Source organism: Pinus tabuliformis, chromosome 2_1 (genome assembly GCF_031772625.1).
Source record: "Pinus tabuliformis cultivar Carrire ecotype Pingquan chromosome 2_1, CPIR1, whole genome shotgun sequence".
NCBI classification, from domain to species: domain Eukaryota; kingdom Viridiplantae; phylum Streptophyta; class Pinopsida; order Pinales; family Pinaceae; genus Pinus; species Pinus tabuliformis.
The window spans coordinates 553,696,917-553,719,187 of record NC_142299.1 but is presented as its reverse complement, the minus strand read 5'-3'; the positions used below and the strand labels follow the sequence as shown (position 1 = coordinate 553,719,187).

Sequence of the window (22,271 nt, the reverse complement as noted above, 5' to 3'; positions counted from 1 at the left end):
AATTAAATTTTGTTTAAAAACACTCAACTAAAAAGTTTAACATTGAACACATTTACCTTATTAACTTTCTAAAAAATAGGGAAAAAATATTATAGAAATTTAATATTAGATTTATTTATTTATTTTCAAATATTAAAAACCTTTTCATAGAATTTCTAAAATAATTATTAACCTATTAATAATACTTAAATTTATAAATAATATTAAATTTATAAATAATATTAAACATGAGTGGGCCAAAGTTTGGGAAGGGAATCTGCTGCAATCTGGATAAGGGAATCTGCCGCAATCGGGTCGTCCCAAACAGGAAAAAAAGACAACAATATCTTAAATTATAAAATACCATACCCAAAAATAGAAACGGGGACTGAAAAACAACGCAGCACTGAAAAACAATGCAGCAGGTAAAAAAAAGCTACAACAATATCAATCATAAATTATAAAATAATAATACCGAGTTAAAAGATTGGTTTAATGAAATATCAATCATAAATCATAAAATAATAATACCGAGTTAAAAGATTGGTTTAATGACTAGTAATTAAAAGATTGGTTAAACTTAAATTTGAAGGCAACAGTCCAAAAACCCAACCATAAAACTCAGGAATGAGCGCGGCTTAATGAATAAATGAAGAATGCGAGTGATGGGTGGTGATTGTGATGAATGGAGAATGAGAGGAAGAAATTGACATAGGAAGAGGAGGTGATGGTAATTTTTGCAATACAGTGCGCAAACAACGGCAAGGTGAGCTCGAGCTGGAATGGATTAAAGGTAATTTTTCTGTTCCTTTTAATTTGTTTGTCGTTCTCTCTGTTTGGTTAACCAGGGAGGGAAAGGCTATTTTTATGTAACCTCACAAATCATCTTCTCTGTTCAATCTACAGGTTAATCATCAATCATGGGTGTTCTTTCTCTCTCAAGCATTGTGTCTGTCTGTCTGTCTTATGGAGCGCTCCATAAATGTTATGTTCTGTTCTGTGTTGTACGCATCAATGTCCTGTGTAGTGTTGTGGTTGCGTCTTGTGTAAATGTTTGTGGTTTTTTGTGTCTGTTAATTGAGAGAGAAAGTCCATGCAGAGGAGAATATGCACTGGTGGCAAATAATGGAATGCATCCAGAGTGAGTTAGTACTCATGGCAATGTTTTCTTGAACTATTTTTAAATTCATTCGGCCAGAGCCTTCTTTATGTTTATTTTTCTCATGGGTTGGAATTTTATATACAGGAGTTGCTGGAGTAGCATTTCCGGTGCTTTGGGAGCAGAGAATGAGGATTTGCCAACGCCCATCAGTTTGCAGAGTTTCAATCGAAAATGAAAATTTCCTAAGAAGCCAGGTTAGTATGCTAAAATATCTCGCCCCCATCTGTGGTCATCCTTCCTTGAGATTTCTATTTGTGAATATTTTTCCATTTCCATTTAGAAAATCTACCTGCCCACGGAGTGCATCTCTGTCATCCCTTCTATATGGAATTTCAGTTAGGATTTGTGGCGTTCAAATTATTTTGTTCTTTCTTCAAGCCAGAACCGTTTGAATTTAATACCCTGAACTTTCTGTTACACCTCCTAGTACAACACCTGTTCTGCATCGATAATCATCACCTCTTCATCGATGTGTAATTTCCAAGTCCTCATGGATGTGTTGAAAGCCGATCATATAACTGGTTAGTAGTCAATGAATTGTAGTCTGGTGAAATTCCTTTTGATGCAGGCGTTAGTAGTCTGGTCTTATTATTGTTATTATTTATGATGCATCTGAACGCGTTAGTAGTCTGGTCTTATTATTGTTATTATTTATGATGCATCTGAACCCTAGGTTGCGTTACCAAAATCTCTGTTAACATTTTGGAATAATTGCAAGAAATTGTGTGGTAATTTCCTCTCTACTTAGCCCTAGTACATAATACAAGTTACGTTGCGATCGGTAAAAAACCACAGCCCAACATCTCAACTGTTATATAAATTCTATAGGGTTATTTGGAATGGTAAACTGTTCTCGGGTTTCCAACAAGGAGTGGCACGGCCTCTAAAACTTCTTCCCGTCGCACGAATTTTCATTGCATAGGTAAACGTGTACCGTTTTGTTGTGTTGTAAGTTTCTAGAGTCCGTCAGTGCATCTGCTTCTAACCAGGCTGATTACACTTATAACAACTCCATAGGCGAATAGGGGTCTCGTCTGTCAGTTGTACTTTATTTAACCTGATAGGCCTATCTATGTTCTAGAATTTTAATTTATTTATCCAGGCTGCTTACACTTATAACAACTCCATAGGCGAATAGGGGTCTCGTCTGTCACTTGTACTTTATTTAACCCGATAAGCCTGTCTATGTTCTAGAATTTTAATTTATTTATCCAGGCTGCTTACACTTATAACAACTCCATAGGCGAATAGGAGTCTCGTCTGTTATCTCTCTGCTGGTTATGAGACAAACCCTTTTGTATTGCGCATGCGCACTCACAGAGTGTCATGATGATGGAATAAAACAATCATATAACTTTGACAACCATCTCCTAAAAAATTGGTCACATTGCAACTCTCACATAATCAATTTTTTTTTTTCATTTTTCTTATTAATTGAATTACGTAGTTGTATTAATTATACATTAAAAGTTTTTTTATTTAAATTTCCAATGTTTACTCATAGAAATATATTTACTATTACCTAGTTTTATTAATTTTTGCTTCAAGATGTTTTTTCTTTCCATGGTTTTTTCTTAAATTTCTAATATTTACCCAGAGAAATATATTTACTACGAACCTGCATTGTCCATTTAGAATTTCTAAAATAAACATCTACCACATTATTCATTATTTTATTTTATATTTTAATTTGAAAAATATATGTAACATTTAATTGTTGAAAATTTTATTTACTAAATGAAATTTTACTGATTTTATTAATAAAAATATGTTATTGTTGTATTGAAGTTAAAAGTTACCAAATGTGCTTTTTTAATTTACTTTTAATATGTAATATTTAGATTTAATTGTTATTATGTTAAATTTATAAATTATGTCATATTTGTATCACTTTATATTATTAATATTATATTCATATTTTTTCTTAATATTTTTCATATGCATTATAGGTTTATGGTGTATATATATATATATATAAACAATGGATTTTTTTTATGAATTGTACATTTAATTATGTTACAAGTTGTTAGGAAAGATTTGTATACTAACAATATCATTTCAATGTTGTATGTTGCAGAAAATTTATCAATACCAAAGTTGCTCGAGGGTGGGTGGAAGACATTATCTGTTTTTATGTTTTGTAATGTTGTAATTAGAAAAAAAAAAATATTTTTTGTTTAGATGGGCCCATCAAAGAATATACATGAACACAAACTATCATTAATAAAATGAGTAGACCTTTTTTTGTGTTGGAGGGGAATTCAACCCCTCCAAAAGGCTCTTAGGAAGGTTAAGTGGTAACCCTCCTTTGAGTTGTGTTCCTTGTGCTCATGGTATGATTTTCATGATCTTTATTTTATAGTAACTCCAATATGCACAAACACAAACACATCCTTTTATTATAATAATAATTTATAAACATTTTTTAAACATCTTCCCAACATACACATAAATAGCAAAATCAATTTTATTCTTATATCTCATTTAACATTTTTTTCAATGTTTTAAACATCTTTCCCACATACACACAAATACTAAAGTCACTCTTATATTTCACATAAAGTACTTAACATTTTTTCAACATTTTAAACAACTTCCACACATGCACACAAATAGGAAATTCAATCTTATTGACATAAATTATATAACATTTATAACCTAAATTTATTTATATTTTTTAATTTCTATAATTTTTCTTTTTTTGGATTTTGAATTTCCTTTGATTTGTTTTTATTTGTTTACTTATATATTTTTATTTTAAGTATGTCATTAGGATATTTATATTATATTTTTTCCTTTTTCATATATATATATATATAATTTAATATATACATTTACATTGATATTTTTATAAATCTAAATTAAATATTAATACATTATTTAAATCTAAATTAAATATTAATATATTATTTAGAGTGTTTGTGTTTGTAAATATTTAAATATTTTATTATTTATCTGTATAAATTTACTATATCTAAATATTTGTGTATTGGTTTTATTATTTATATATAATAAATATATTCTTGAAGGCTTATATATTTATTTATTTGGGTTATAATGTATGTTTTGGATTTTTTATTTTGTATGTATATATGAATATATTATTTTCAGAATATATGAAATGATAGTGTTTGCATTACTTGTATGTACTTCTTTGGAATGTTTATTCTTCTATGCTTATGAATGTCTCATTTTGCATGCTTTTGAGTATTCTTTATTTGTATGTCTATGTGTTTATTGTTTGAGTATGCCTTGAGTGTTAGAGTGGCGGTTTCATTGTTTGCATGTGTTAGAGTGGTAGTTTCATTGTTTACAAGTATATATAGTTATTTATCTTAAAAAGTTGTTTGTATTATCTTCAGTGCTTTTCAGTATTCCTTCATTATTTGCTTTGTGTGTGTATTCTCTGAGTATTCTTGTGTATGGATATTGTTTATTGTTTACTTGTATGTGTATGAATGTATTCTTTGTTGTATTTGTATGAGTATTATTCACTTGTATTCTAGATATGTGTATGAATGTATTCCTTCATTATTTTCTTTGTGTGTGTATTCTTTGAGTATTCTTGTGTATGGATATTGTTTACTTGTATGTGTACGAATGTATTCTTTGTTGTATATGTATGAGTATTATTCACTTGTATTCTAGATATGTGTATGAATGTATTCCTTCATTATTTGCTTTGTGTGTGTATTCTTTGAGTATTCTTGTGTATGGATATTGTTTACTTGTATGTGTCTTAATGTATTCTTTGTTGTATTTGTATGAGTATTATTCACTTGTATTCTAGATATGTGTATAAATGTATTCCTTCATTATTTCCTTTGTGTATGTATTCTTTGAGTATTCTTGTGTATGGATATTGTTTACTTGTATGTGTATGAATGTATTCTTTGTTGTATTTGTATGAGTATTATTCACTTGTATTCTGGATATGTGTATGAATGTATTCTTTGTTGTATTTCTATGTATGTGTATGAATATGTTCTTTATGTCTATATAAATATATTCTTTGCTATATTCGTGTGTCTCTTGTTTACTTGTATTCTTGGTATGTGTATGAATGTATTTTTTGCTAAATTTGTATGTGTCTTGTTTACTTGTATTTGTATGAATGTCTTCTTCAACTCTGTATTCGTATGCGTCTTATTTACTTGTATTCCTTGTATGTGTATGAATGTATTCTTCATGTGTGTAATGTGTCTTGTTTACTTGTATTTGTATGAATGTCTTCTTCAACTATGTATGAATCTATTCTTTGCTACATGTGTATGTGTCTTGTTTACTTTTATTCCTTGTATGTGTATTATGAATCTATTCTTTGCTACACTTGTATGTGTCTTGCATAATTTTGTTCTTTGTATGTATGTATCTTATTTACTTGCATTCTTTGTATGTATGTGTCTTGTTTACTTGTATTCCTTGTATGTGTATGAATGTATTCTTCATGTGTGTATGAATCTATTCTTTGCTACACTTGTATGTGTCTTGCATAATTGTATTCTTTGTATGTATGTGTCTTGTTTACTTGTATTCCTTGTATGTGTATGAATGTATTCTTCATGTGTGTATGAATCTATTCTTTGCTACACTTGTATGTGTCTTACATAATTGTATTCTTTGTATGTATGTGTCTTGTTTACTTGCATTCTTTGTATGTATGTGTCTTGTTTACTTGAATTCTTTGTATGTGTATGAATGTATTCTTCATGTGTGTATAAATCTATTCTTTGCTACACTTGTATGTATGATTGTATTCTTTCTATGTGTATGAATCTATTCTTTTTGTATACATGAATCTTTCTTTGTTATATTTGTATATATATTATTTACTTGTAGATATATGAATGTAATTTGTGTGAATATATATAGTTTTAATTTATATGATTATAAATACACTATCATTATTTCTATATATAAATATATTATTTAGAATATTAACTTGTAAATACATTATTTTAAATATTTGTGAAAATATTATTATTTTTGTTTTTATTTTTATTTTTATTTTTTTTTATTTTTATTTTTATTTTTATTTTTATTTTTTTTTTATTTTTTATTCAATTTTTTATTATTTTGTTTTTTATTTTTGATTTTTTTCCTATTTTTATCATTTTTAAAATGAAAAATAATATACATAATATTAGCCTTCCAAGCACAACCCAATTAATGGTTATCATGTTATAAAACATTATGCAAACCATGAGACTCAATGTTCAAATCCCCTAGAAAGGAACAAATAATAACATGACATTCATAATAACATCAATTTGTAATAACAAATCAATTAATTATTTAATATAAAATCAATACAATAAATAAATTAAATTAATTTTATTTAAAATTTTGTTAAGTTTAATAATTAAAAAAAAAAAAAATCATAACACTAAAATATTAAAATATGCGATAAATGTAATTGTCAAGCATCACATATATAAAATAATATTAATTCTAAAATTCAGAATAAGCATAATAAATGTGATGTGTGTGAATATGTGGGTCAATATGTGTAATGTTTGTGGGTATGTGTATGTTTGTGTGCACCCTTTTTTTGTTGTATGAATGTATGCATGTGAGTAATTGTGCCTCATTGACAATGGATTGTGTGGGTGCGCGTCAGTGGTTAGTCCCATGTCAATGATGGACCGTTTTTGGGTCATATAAGCTCTCACCTTCACGTGGTTGACCCTGTTAGTAGAGATTTTATATCTCCAAACCAAGAGGAGCTTTCTATATAATGTTTTTTAATTAATTTAAAGCATAACAGTAACTTTAAAACATTAAAATAGCTTTTTTTTTAAATAATATTTAAATAGTTTTTATTATTTTATAAACATTTAAATCTACAACCTTATTTTTATATATATATATATATATATATATATAAAACAAAATTGTGTAAACTATATTAATTAGTAAAATAAACTAATATAATTTGAACAAACATGTAATTTTCGATTATTATCATGTCTTATTATATTTAAAATATTATTATTATTATTATTATTATTATTAAAAAAATTACAAATATCAACAATATGTTATTATATTTCACAGTTAATTATTAAGTCATAATAATAAAATAAAATAAATTATAATATTTGTTGTTATAATAAATATTTTTTTTGAAAGGGCTCTCTAATTTAATTTAGTAGTATAGAGATGTTATAATAATAATAATAATAATAAAATAGTGTAATGTAAACATTTTAACTGAGTCAAGATAAAATAATAAAATAAAAATAAACCTATTAAAATAAAATAATAATAAATATGAGCCATTGTATTTAAAACTAGTGGTATTCATGTGGAACATAGCCTATTTATAGTGAAGTTAAACTAATAATAAAAAAGACCCGTCGTATTGAAAACTAGTAGTATTCATGTAAGACATAGTGAAGTTAAATTACATGACATCGAGAGAGATCAAATATATTTTCATTGTAAAAAAAGTTTCATCTCAAAGATATTTCGTCAAGATCAAACATCTAGGCTTGGTAAATTTGGTATTAAGATGAAATCTAAATTGAATATATTAATTGATTTATCTTCTCCAAACCAAAAAGAAATTTCTATATAATGTTTTTTAATTTATTTAAAACATAACATAACTTCAAAACATTAAAATAGTTTTTTAATAATATTTAAATAATAATTTTATTATTTTAAAAACCTATAGATATAGCAACTTAATAAAATTATAACACAATAAAATAAATATAATATTCATTTAATTTATTGTAAATGTGAAAAAGTAATTTTATTTCTCAATTGCTATATATTTTAAGTTTTAATATTTAATGAATAAATATTATTACTTATTTTATTATAATTTTACTAAAATACAATTTTCAAATATTTTAATGTTAAAATTATGTTTTATAATATTTGTAATAATATATATAGATATATTTTTTCATTGAATATATAGAATATTATAATTTTAATAAAATACAATTTTATAAAATGCATTAAATTATTCTATTTTCAACGGTTAACATTAAAAAGTTAATGTTGGTTTAATTATATTTCAAATTTTTAAATTAAATAATATTCTATATTTTATATTTTTTTAGTTTTATGATATGTTATTATGATTATGTTTTAATAATCAAAAGTATATATATATATAATATTTTTTTATTAAATATATATTTTATAATGGGTTGAAATTATATTAATTTATTTTATAGTTGTAAAATATACGATAAAATGAAAAATAGGAAATTAATGTAACCAATATTTTATAATTGTAATTATAATTTTATATATATATATATATATATTGAATATGATTAATCCATAATGAATGATATAAGTTTATATTTTTTATTAAATATATATTTTATAATTTGTTGAAATTATATTAATTTGTTTTATAATTGTAAAATATATGATAAAATGAAAAAGCAAGAAATTAATATAACCAATTTTTTATTTTAACGCCAAATTTACTAAGCACCAAAAGGAATCAAATTTTTTTAGGTGGAAACTTCTTTTAGAGTTAAAAGAGATTTCATCTCTCTCGATGCTTTGTAGTTCAAAGTTAGTTCTAATTTAATTTCACACTTTAAACAAGCTATGTTCCACATGAATACCATGAGTTTTCAATACCATGAGTCATTTTTTATTTTTACTTTTATTTTTTATTTTATTTTTACTTGGTTAAAATGTTTACATTAAATTAATCTTTTCATTTAATTTTATTTTATTTAAAAACATTTTTTTCCAACATCTTTACCATATAGATTAGAGAGCACTTCTCAAGACAAATATATATTTTCAGATTTAAGATTTTTGGGATTATTAACTTGTTCTAATAGTTTTTTCTAATAGTTTTTTCGGATTCATCCCATTCATATTTTGAAGATTAACTTTTCTAATCTTCAACTGAAATTCATCATCAAAATAAAATATATATTTATTTTATTTTCGAGTTAAAATAATATTTAATAACTTAATTTTAAATATATTTTTATTACATTTTATATATTTTGTATTTTTTTATTACATTTTATATATTTTGTATAAGGTTATATATTTATTCACTCTTTTGAGGTTTTTAAAATAATAGAAATATTATTTAAATAATTTAAAAAATATATATTTGAATGTTTTGAAATCAATGTTATATTTTAAATAAATTAAAAATTACTATATAGAAAATGTTTGGATATTCTCTATTAAAATTTCTATTAGGTAGGAAACTAAGATAACCAATTTAGATTTTATTTCAACATTAAATTTACCAAAAATGAAGAAAAAGCTCTTTTTTAGTTTGGAGATGTAAAATCCCTACTAAAATCTCTATTAGGTTCGGAAACTAATATAACCAATTTAGAGTTTATATTAACATTAAATTTATCAAAAACAAAAGCTGTTTTTAGTTTGGAGATGTAAAATCTCTATTAGGTGGGAAACTAATATAACCAATTTAGATTTTATCTTAACATTAAATTTACCAAAAACGAAGATGGATCAAATTTCTTGAGATGAAAACCTCTTTTAGAGGAGATTTGATCTCATTTTTTATCTCTCTTGATGCTTTGTAGTTTGGAAGTTAAAATGGGATCTATTATAGTTTGATTTCTCCCTTTAAATAGGCTATGTTTCACATGAATACCATGAGTATTTTTTTTTTCTATTTTTGTTTTCTTTTTTATTTTATTTTAACTTATCTTTTCATTTAATTTAATTTTATTAAAAAAAATTATTTGAAGGTTACACCATCATATATTTATTCTATTTTTAGTTTAAAATAATATTTAATAACTCAATTTATAATATTTAATTTAAAAAAAAATCATTGCATTTGATATATTTTAAATTTTACTAAAATAAATATCAAAATGATTTATTTATTTAATAATTTAATATGAATGATAAATATGAATAATAGTTTAATTTTAAATATTTTTTAATTAAATTTTATATATTTTAAATTTTAGTAAAATAAATAAGAAAATAATTTATTTTGTTTTATTATTATTATTTATTTAAATGTGAATTATAAATATAATAATATATTTGTTTAAATTAGATTGTTTATTTTAATAATTAATATAATTAATTCTATATATGTGTTTAATATAATTTACACAATTTTGTAATTTAATCTATTTTGTGGTAAAGTTGTAGCCAAATTTAAAAATATAAAATTTATGGAGGCATAGGTCCTAACCTCACACATCTCTCCATTCACCTAAGGACTACATATATTATGTAGTTACCATAACAATACTCTATTCCGCACTTACAACCAACCTTAAATCATACCATAATTTCGTTTATGCATATATCACTCCTGAACTTTAATGCTTTATGGTTCTATATGGTTTATGTTGTAACTTGGTTACGTTAAGACTCGGATGGAAACCTACTGTGCGCACACATAACCAGCACTGGACAGGTGGAGTTGGTGAGTTAACCCATCTCACCTACCTGGTGCCAGGTGGCGTAGGGCCATGTGATGCCATGTGACTGATCGGAATCCGAGCCAAAATCTCCCGCTTGAACGAACGGAGGAGATGCATCCCCATGCATCGGAGGGTTCCAGATTGTTTAAGGGTTTGGCGGTCAATACATATACCGCCGGGTTTTGCGTTATGGCTCATTTTGCAACACTTGGTGAGTTCACACTCACACCCAGCTCGGCGGCAGACCTCTGCAACGCCTCATGGATTAAGCTTAAACTCACAGGTATTATATAGCCTCTCCGCCTTGTCACTGATTCTATTACCCTGTTTTGCAAGTTTATGCGTTGTTACAAATTCTTCTGAATCGTTGATGGTCATTGTATATGTTTGACTACAGTATTACGGTGATGCGCAGGTGGTTCTCTTCTATGGCTTCTCACCACCGCGGAAAGACTGTTGCCGGTTCAAGCGTTTACACAGGTATGTTTGTCTCTGGAGATAGACCACTATTCCTTATTAGCAGGGGGTTTATGCATAGACTGGGTTAACCCTTTTCTCCGGACCGGGATAGGAGTCTTATGGCTCTCACTGCCTGTGTCTCAGGTTTTGGTTTCTTATTACAAACCCTAGCTTCGATCTGCAGCCGGCCTCTCCATGCCAGAGTCTGCATTTTGAATAACTGTCATGGGTTCGATTAGAGAATGCTTCCGGCTTGTAAGCCGTTCACTGTATGAACGCCTGTCTATTATTTATGGTCCTCGGACCTGGACTGTTTTGAAATTTGAAATGTATAAGCTGAACAGAACACTCTCTGTATTTTTTTTACGAAGGTTATATAGAATTTCATTGTATCATTGGATATGCAGACGCGTTGCTACATGAGGTTTCTTTATCCTGCAACATATAATGGTTACTATTCTTGTCGGGTTTCATGACTTATCTGTGTTGATATTTCGTGCTATTAATGAACATGCTGCTACCTGATGTATTTCACCGTTCTGCACCACAGGTGGTCTTTACCTATATGCCTTTCGATTCTTGTCATTAGAATGATTTGTCTCTTCTCTGCTATCTTTATGTTGTTACCCTATAGGGTATACGATGCCGACAGCAGCAGTAATCCAGTTATGGTTACATTGCCTGTGTATTGTCTAGAAATGTTTGGGTTTAACGTGTACATTGCACTTGGTTCGTTAATAGTTCATTATGGTTTCCGTTTTCTTTATTTCATTACGGTTTATATACATCTCTAGCGTTGATATGTTATCTGTAAAGCTCCAGTGCGCACAGCCGTTACCACGACTGTGCTATCTGAAACGATACCCTAATGGGTCTTTAGCTAAACTGCTTATGTTCCGGTATTAGTATTTGGGAGTAACGAAATGTCCCGGTGTTCGTTTTTGCTTCATGCGGTTTCCATAGATTTATATGACTGTTATTCTTTTCTAACAAGGGTTTATAACTTATTTGTAACCCTCGATGCAAGGGTTTACTGTAGTTCTTGCTCATTATTGAACAGTCATATGCACTCACCATACTAAGGTTCTTGAATTAAATATCTTACTATGCAAACAGTTACATTAACTTACAGTTTTGGTTCCACTGGGCTCAATGCCGTAACTATAGATTGTGGGTTTTACCACTGTTCATGCCATTTATACACAGATGCTATCTTCCAGATTTCACTAAGTTTTCACACTGTTATGAGCATCTGCTTAACAACCTGAACAACTTACAGCAGATATATATGTAATTTCTCAGTTAATGTACATTCTAGGTGCTTTTCAATTTATCGTACCTGGTCAGTTCGTTGCTGGAGTTCTGTCTTTAGAATATGCACCTGGTCAGTTCGTTGCTGGAGTTCTGTCTTTGGAATATGCACCAGCATTCATTTATGCTCTTGTCCTCCCAACCTTGAGATCCACTTTACGTTGGATTCTCCCCCCGAGCCGTCTTGCAGGCCTGCAGCCCTCAACAAGACTCATGCACTGCTGTGCTGGGTTATCTGGTCTCTACCAGACTTAACCTCTTTTCTCTATCTGCTCTCTCTCCTGGAATTCTTCTCTGTCTGTTCCTCAACAGCCCAGAGGTTTTCCTTCCCAGGACTTTTCCTGGTGAGAAGCAGTTTTTCAGTTTCATAACTGATTCTTTTCTTTTAATAGAAAATCCTCTATCAAGAGGCTGCCAGCATTTCAAGAATATACACATATAAAAATAATTCAATATATCAACTTCCTTAATTAAATAATGTCATTCAGTAACAATAAGTAACCACTCATACAATTTCTTACCACAGTAATTACTCAAAATTACAAGTTACCCGGGGTCATCACAAAAGTTGTAGATTTAAATGTTTATAAAATAATTAAAAAAAAATTATTTAAATATTATTTAAAAAATTATTTTAATGTTTTAAAGTTAATGTTATGTTTTAAATTAATTAAAAAGAATTATATAGAAAGCTCCTTTTGGTTTGGAGATGTAAAATCTCTACTAACAGGGTCAACCACGTGAAGGTGAGAGCTTATATGACCCCAAAAACAGTCCATCATTGACATGGGACTAACCACTGACCTGCACCCACACAAGCCATTGTCAATGAGGCACAATTACATGCATACATTCATACAACAAACAAAGGTTGCACACAAACAACATACTCATAGCCACAAACATTACACATATTGACTCACATGTTCACACACGTCACATTTATTATGCTTATTCTGAATTTTAGAATTAACATTATTTTATATATGTGATGAAGATTTAGTATAGAGATTATGATGTTGGCAATTACATTTATTGCATGAGTTAATATTTTAGTGTTATGATTTTTTTTTTATTTTTTTTAATTATTAAACTTAACAAATTTTTAAATAAAATTAATTTAATTTATTTATTGTATTGATTTTAATATTAAATAATTAATTGATATGTGTTATTACAAATTGAAGTTATTATGAACGTCATGTTATGGTTTGTTCTTTTCTAGGGGATTTGAATATTGAGTCTTATGGTTTGCATAATATTTTATAACACTATAACCATTAATTAGGTTGTGCTTGGAAGGCTAATATTATGTAATATATACATTATTTTTCATTTTAAAAATGATAGAAATGGAAAAAATTCAAAAGTGAAAAACAAAATAATAAAAAATTGATTAAAAAATAAAAATAAAAATAAAAACAATAATAATAATAATATTTTCACAAATATTTAAAATAATGTATTTACAAGTCAATATTCTAAATAATATATTTATATAAAAATAATGATAGTGTATTTATAATCATATAAATAAATATTTAAAAATATATATATTTACACAAATTACATTCATATATCTACACGTAAATAATATATATACAAATATAACAAAGAAAGAATAGAATCATACATACAAGTGTAGCAAAGAATAGATTTATAAACACATGAAGAATACATTCATACACATACAAGAATGCAAGTAAATACATACATACAAAGAAAACAATTATGTAAGACACATACAAGTGTAGCAAAGAATAGATTCATACACACATGAAGAATACATTCATACACATACAAGGAATACAAGGAATACATTCATACACATATATAGAATACAAGTGAATAATACTAATACAAATACAACAAAGAATACATTAAGACACATACAAGTAAACAATATCCATACACAAGAATACTCAAAGAATACACACACAAAGCAAATAATGAAGGAATACATTCATACACATATCTAGAATACAAGTGAATAATACTCATACATATACAACAAAGAATACATTCGTACACATACAAGTAAACAATATCCATACACAAGATTATTCAAAGAATACACACACAAAGAAAATAATGAAGGAATACATTCATACACATATCTAGAATACAAGTGAATAATACTCATACAAATACAACAAAGAATACATTCATACACATACAAGTAAACAATATCCATACACAAGAATACTTAAAGAATACACACACAAAGCAAATAATGAAGGAATATCTGAAAAGCACTCAAGATAATACAAGCAAATTCTTAAGATAAATAACTATATATACTTGTAAACAATGAAACTACCACTCTAACACATGCAAACAATGAAACCACCACTTTAACACTCAAGGCATACTCAAACAATAAACACATAGACATACAAATAAAGAATACTCAAAAGCATGCAAAATGAGACATTCATAAGCATAGAAGAATAAACATTCCAAAGAAGTACATACAAGTAATGCAAACACTATCATTTCATATATTCTGAAAATAATATATTCATATATACATACAAAATAAAAAATCCAAAGCATACATTATAACCCAAATAAATAAATATATAAGCCTTCAAGAATATATTTATTATATATAAATAATAAAACCAATACACAAATATTTAGATATAGTAAATTTATACAGATAAATAATAAAATATTTAAATATTTACAAACACAAACACTCTAAATAATATATTAATATTTAATTTAGATTTAAATAATGTATTAATATTTAATTTAGATTTATGAAAATAAATATTTACAAACACAAACACTCTAAATAATATATTAATATTTAATTTAGATTTAAATAATGTATTAATATTTAATTTAGATTTATGAAAATATCAATGTAAATGTAAATATTAATTTTATATATATATATATGAAAAAGGAAAAAATATAATATAAATATCCTAATGACATACTTAAAATAAAAATATATAAGTAAACAAATAAAAACAAATCAAAGGAAATTCAAAATCCAAAAAAAGAAAAATTATAGAAATTAAAAAATATAAATAAATTTAGGTTATAAATGTTATATAATTTATGTCAATAAGATTGAATTTTCCATTTGTGTGCATGTGTGGAAGTTGTTTAAAATGTTGAAAAAATGTTAAGTATTTTATGTGAAATAAGAGTGACTTTAGTATTTGTGTGTATGTGGGAAAGATGTTTAAAACATTGAAAAAAATGTTAAATGAGATATAAGAATAAAAGTGATTTTGCTATTTATGTGTATGTTGGGAAGATGTTTAAAACATGTTTATAAATTATTATTATAATAAAAGGATGTGTTTGTGTTTGTGCATATTGGAGTTATTATAAATAAATATCATGAAAATCATACCATGAGCACAAAGAACACAACTCAAAGGAGGGTTACCACTTAACCTTCCTAAGAGCCTTTTGGAGGGGTTGAATTCCCCTCCAACACAAAAAAAAGGTCTACTCATTTTATTAATGATAGTTTGTGTTCATGTATATTCTTTGATGGGCCCATCTAAACAAAATATATATATTTTTTTCTAATTACAACATTACAAAACATAAAAATAGATAATGTCTTCCACCCACCCTCGAGCAACTTTGGTATTGATAAATTTTCTGCAACATACAGCATTGAAATGATATTGTTAGTATACAAATCTTTCCTAACAACTTGTAACATAATTAAATGTACAATTCATAAAAAAAAATCCATTATATATATATATATATATATATAACACCATAAACCTATAATGCATATGAAAAATATTAAGAAAAAATATGAATATAATATTAATAATATAAAGTGATACAAATATGATATAATTTATAAATTTAACATAATAACAATTAAATCTAACTATTACATATTAAAAGTAAATTAAAAAAGCACATTTGGTAACTTTTAACTTCAATACAACAATAACATACTTTTATTAATAAAATCAGTAAAATTTCATTTAGTAAAGAAAATTTTCAACAATTAAATTTTATATATATTTTTCAAATTAAAATATAAAATAAAATAATGAATAATGTGGTAGATGTTTATTTTAGAAATTCTAAATAGACAATGCAGGTTCTTGGTAAATATATTTCTCTCCATAAATATCAGAAATTTAATAAAAAATCATGGAAAGAAAAAACATCTTGAAGCAAAAATATATTTATGTGAGTAAACATTGGAAATTTAAATAAAAAAACTTTTAATGTATAATTAATACAACTACGTAATTAAAATGAAAAAAAAAAAATGATTATGTGAGAGTTGCAACGTGACCCATTTTTTAGGAGATGGTTGTCAAAGTTATATGATTTTTTTATTCCATCATCATGACACTGTGAGTGCGCATGCGCAATACAAAAGGGTTCGTCTCATAACCAGCAGAGATATGACAGACGAGACTCCTATTCGCCTATGGAGTTGTTATAAGTGTAAGCAGTCTGGATAAATAAATTAAAATTCTAGAACATAGACAGACCTATCGGGTTAAATAAAGTACAACTGACAGACAAGACCCCTATTCGCCTATGGAGTTGTTATAAATGTAAGCAGCCTGGTTAGAAGCATTTGAAGCAGATGCAGTGACTGACTCTAGAAACTTACAACACGTTTACCTATGCAATGAAAATTCGTGCAACGGGAAGAAGTTTTAGAGGCCGCGCCACTCCCTGTTGGAAACCCGAGAACGGTTTACCATTCCAAATAACCCTATAGAATTTATATAAGAGTTGAGATGTTGGGCTGTGATTTTTTACCGATCGCAACGTAACTTGTATTATGTACTCGGGCTAAGTAGAGAGGAAATTACCACAATTTCTTGCAATTATTCCAAAATGTTAACAGAGATTTTGGTAACGCAACCTAGGGTTCAGATGCATCATAAATAATAACAATAATAAGACCAGACTACTAACGCCTGCATCAAAAGGAATTTCACCAGACTACAATTCATTGACTACTAACCAGTTATATGATCCGCTTTCAACACATCCATGAGGACTTGGAAATTACACATCGATGAAGAGGTGATGATTATCGATGCAGAACAGGTGTTGTACTAGGAGGTGTAACAGAAAATTCAGGGTATTAAATTCAAACGGTTCTGGCTTGAAGAAAGAACAAAATAATTTGAACGCCACAAATCCTAACTGAAATTCCATATAGAAGGGATGACAGAGATGCACTCCGTGGGTAGGTAGATTTTCTAAATGGAAATGGAAAAATATTCACAAATAGAGATCTCAAGGAAGGATGACCACAGATGGGGGCGAGATATTTTAGCATACTAACCTGGCTTCTTAGGAAATTTTCATTTTCGATTGAAACTCTGCAAACTGATGGGCGCTGGCAAATCCTCATTCTCTGTTCCCGAAGCACCGGAAACGCTACTCGAGCAACTCCTGTATATAAAATTCCAACCCATGAGAAAAATAAACATAAAGAAGGGCCTGGCCGAGTGAATTTAAAAATAGTTCAAGAAAACATTGCCATGAGTACTAACTCACTCTGGATGCATTCCATTATTTGCCACCACTGCATATTCTCCTATGCATGAACTTTCTCTCTCAATTAACAGACACAAAAAACCACAAACATTTACACAAGACCCAACCACAACACTACACAGGATATTGATGCGTACAACATAGAACAGAACATAACATTTATGGAGCGCTCCATAAGACAGACAGACAGACACAGTGGTTGAGAGAGAAAGAACACCCATGATTGATGATTAACCTGTAAATTGAACAGAGAAGATGATTTGTGAGGTTACATAAAAATAGCCTTTCCCTCCCTGGTTAACCAAACAGAAAGAACGACAAACAAATTAAAAGGAACAGAACAATTACCTTTAATCCATTCGAGCTCGAGCTCACCCTGCTGTTGTTTGCCCACTGTATTGCAAAAATTACCATCACCTCCTCTTCCTATTTCAATTTCTTCCTCTCATTCTCCATTCATCACAATCACCACCGATCCCTCGCATTCTTCATTCATTCATTAAGCCCCGCTCATTCCTGAGTTTTATGCTTGGGTTTTTGGACTGTTGCCTTCAAATTTAAGTTTAACCAATCTTTTAATTACTAGTCATTAAACCAATCTTTTAAGTCGGTATTATTATTTTATGATTTATGATTGATATTTCATTAAACCAATCTTTTAACTCGGTATTATTATTTTATAATTTATGATTGATATTGTTGTAGCTTTTTTTTACCTGCTGCGTTTTTTTTCAGTGTTGCGTTGTTTTTCAGTCCCCGTTTCTATTTTTGGGTATGGTATTTTATAATTTAGGATATTGTTGTCTTTTTTCCTGTTTGGGATAACCCTTATCCAGATTGCGGCAGATTCCCTTATCCAGATTGATGCAGATTCCCTTCCCAAACTTTGGCCCACTCATGTTTAATATTATTTATAAATTTAAGTATTATTAATAGGTTAATAATTATTTTAGAAATTCTATGAAAAAGTTTTTAATATTTGAAAATAAATAAATAAATCTAATATTAAATTTCTATAATATTTTTTCCTATTTTTTAGAAAGTTAATAAGGTAAATGTGTTCAATGTTAAACTTTTTAATTGAGTGTTTTTAAACAAAATTTATTTTTTTTAAATGTTCACTATAAATAAAAACTATATATATATATATATAGTTAGGAGTTAATTTTAATTAAATGCATTATTACTACTCAGAAGATAAGGTGTGTAAGGATATTTCATTCTTGCTCTTAAACATAAATAAAGTATTTCAATGTTCATGTGAAATAATATAACTTTATATCAAACTTGAAAAGGATAAAAGTAATTAAGAGTAAAAAATAATAATAGTACGCTCACAAACACATTATGTGTATCGAGTTGACACATGTACCTTTTAGAAGAAAAATAAAATATTTTTTAAATAAGAAAATACCAACTATAATAATATTTTTTAAATAAGAAAATACCAACTATAATTAAAAATAAAAGTGAATATATCAATTTGGTTAATTATAATAATAAAAGATATTAATAATCTTATTCTCACTATGCTAGCTCCATTTATTATTTATTATTGACATTACAGCTCAAAAAAGTCGTAAACATATTTCATTGAGTGTGGAAGATATACAATTAGTATACTTCACAAAGATATTTCAATATAAGATTTCGGTAAATTATTTAATTGTATAAAGAAAATAAATAATTGACATAAAGAAAAAATCAGTTATTTATTAATAAGAATAATAAAAAGAGACATATGCAATTTGTTCAATTCCTAATATAAAATTAAAGTGACTTTCTTGGGATTTTTTGAAATCGATAGGAAGAATGAGTCCTTTTGTAATTTTTTCTCAATTAAGATGTGTTTATTATGATAGACATGCTTCATATTAAGATTATATCCTCAAATTTGAATGGTTTCCTAGATTTTCGAAAGTTTATCCACATAAAATGTGTTTAAGGAGGTTGTTCAAAATTAATTTTTGAGAAGGATATTTAAAATAGATTTGGTGTCACCCCCTATTGTTAAATTTGGAGAGGGTTCCTAGATTCCACATCAAATTTGAGGAAATTTACATTATACTAACCTATTTTGACTTGAGGAGGTTGCTCAAAATTGATTGTATACAACCTCCTTTAGTTTGAGAATGTTAAAGCTACTTAAATTCCATTATATTTAATTGTCAATCTATGGTCATAAAATTTTAAACATAACATTGTATGTGTGGAACTAGTACATAAAATATTCTCAAGCTATGAAAGAACTTTTACAATCTAATGCTCCAAGGCATGCATTGGCAATAAAATGGACTATCAGAATGAAAATTAAAGGGATACAAAGATTTGTTGGATTAATGAGATTATGTTTTCAAGACAACTTTTTGGACTCCAATCATATTCCATTTTTTGTCATAAAATGATTCTATGATTAATTAAGAAGCACTTTCATTCTTCAACCTTCAATGCCTAACTTTTGTAGGGGGGGATCCACACTTTACACTTGAAAGATAGAATTCAATCAGGAAGAAAGTAAAATGCTACAGGCTTGTGTGATCAGTAGGATTACATTTACAAAACAATTTTATGATCTTTGATCACAATACTTTGTTTTGCATAAGCATCAAACAGTTTTACAATACCTTAAAAAGCACTTTTGTTCATCAACCTTCAGTGCCCAACCTCTATAGGGAATCCACACTTTTTCAATAAAGAACATATGAAAGTTCAAGAACTAAAATTACAGAGAATTAAAATATTAATATATAGATAAATAGAAATACAAATTATCTAATTAGATAACCTAACTAAGAAATAAATGAATTCACAACGCAAACCAGGTAGGGAGCCTTACCTACTGATTTGCGCCACAAAAGAAAACTATAGTTGATATGAAATTGCGAAATTAGATCACTACCTGACACTTTGCAAGTTTTAAATGGGCCTTTTGAAACAGTAATTGAATACATCTCAACAAGTTATCCAAAAAGGACATGACACACATAAGCATGCAATGTCAAATAGAAAGACACCAAGATTGTTGACAGAGTTCACCCCCCTTGGGCTACCTCTCTGGGCCCTACTCTAAAAGGCTAGGCCACTTGTATTTCAATGAATAATAAGGGGTACATCAAAATTTTTGATGCAATTGCAGCTATTTCCCCAGAATGGAAATTCTCTCCTTTAGCGAAATCTCGCAATTTCACTTGACATTCTTCAAAGGACTTGTCATTTGCAACAAAAGCATAGAGTCTCTAACAATAACTCTGACCTCTACTAAAATCGATAATTCGAGTGTCATCAATACATTGATTATTTACCTCATCTCCACTTGTCTAAGTGAGACATAATTCAGGTACAAAATTCTATGGAATTCACTGCTGCTATTAAAAAACAAGTATTGCCGTTGAATCCAAAACCTATCAAAACCCCTGTTTCGGCTCTTCAAGTTTCCAAATTAGCTTTCGGATGCTTCGATAAATCCAAAAACAAACTTCACAAATTCTTGCCTCTGACATGATTTCGAACTGCTTCTTTACATAGAGTTTCACCCAACTGAACTATGCATGCGGGCATTGTTGGTGACTGTCAAAAAGGAGGCCTCTATCTCAGCTTTCCAACGCCTGCCTCCACTCGCAGAAAGGCCCAAGGATGACCAACATATGCTCAATGAACATTACAGGCACCAATATGACTCTGTTATGGAGCTCATTGTTCAACTCCCCCTCTGCAGTGGTGCAATAGTTATCCTTTTATAATGCCTCTGCCAGGTTCTAGGTTCAAACCTACTGGGCTATACATGGCAATTTTTTTTAATTAGGTGGACAAACCTATACTCGATGCAATAACTAAATTACACTTATCACTATAGTTATAAAAACTATTAGCTTTGACGCATTTCATTTTAGTATGGTCTAACCGTATAATGTGTATGGTTTGCAAAGGGTGGACCGAATACAATATCCTTCGCGCATTGATGTAATGTATTTTCCTAAGGTTTATTCATGGCGCATATAGATTGGACCGGTGGCTTTTGTTACACTGATAATCCAAATTTTTATCATATAACTCGATGAAAGACCATATCATAACTCAGCTTTGGTCAGTGTGGTGGTCAAGTGTTATGAAAACCCACAACCTTGTGAATTACTTTCAGCAGTAACCCCATGCCACAAAATCGTACATCGTTTTCCATGTGAATTGGACCTACTCCTTACCTGTTCCCAATGATTCGATGGCATATCCCATGGCAATGCTGACTCATTACTCCATGTTCACAACCTTTGAAGGTCATGGCAACAAATCGGCGGTGTTGTTTTAATTGTGTCCACATCTCTGTGTCATGTGACACATCTCCACGCCTAATAACTCTTGATGTAATCGCATACCCGACGATCTATAGAACCACAAACGCCTGGCATTTAACCCCGGTGGTCTCG

The 22,271-nt window shown here is 28.1% G+C and overlaps 2 long non-coding RNA genes across 3 annotated transcripts; one reads left to right on the top strand and one right to left on the bottom strand.

Moving 5' to 3' along the window:
- The first annotated feature begins 871 nt into the window (after positions 1–871).
- LOC149201569 (uncharacterized) lies at positions 872–3,321 on the top strand. Of its 2 annotated transcripts, none has more exons than XR_016253443.1 (3): positions 872–1,120; positions 1,226–1,335; positions 3,219–3,321. It is a non-coding gene; the product is annotated as an uncharacterized LOC149201569 (long non-coding RNA). The 2 variants fall into 2 exon arrangements; XR_016253444.1 differs by having other exon boundaries at positions 872–1,124.
- A 12,481-nt stretch (positions 3,322–15,802) lies between these two features.
- LOC149201568 (uncharacterized) lies at positions 15,803–18,331 on the bottom strand. Its single transcript, XR_016253442.1, has 4 exons — positions 18,199–18,331; positions 17,851–18,085; positions 17,636–17,745; positions 15,803–15,957 (listed from the first exon to the last, which is right to left on the bottom strand). It is a non-coding gene; the product is annotated as an uncharacterized LOC149201568 (long non-coding RNA).
- Positions 18,332–22,271: the final 3,940 nt, after the last annotated feature.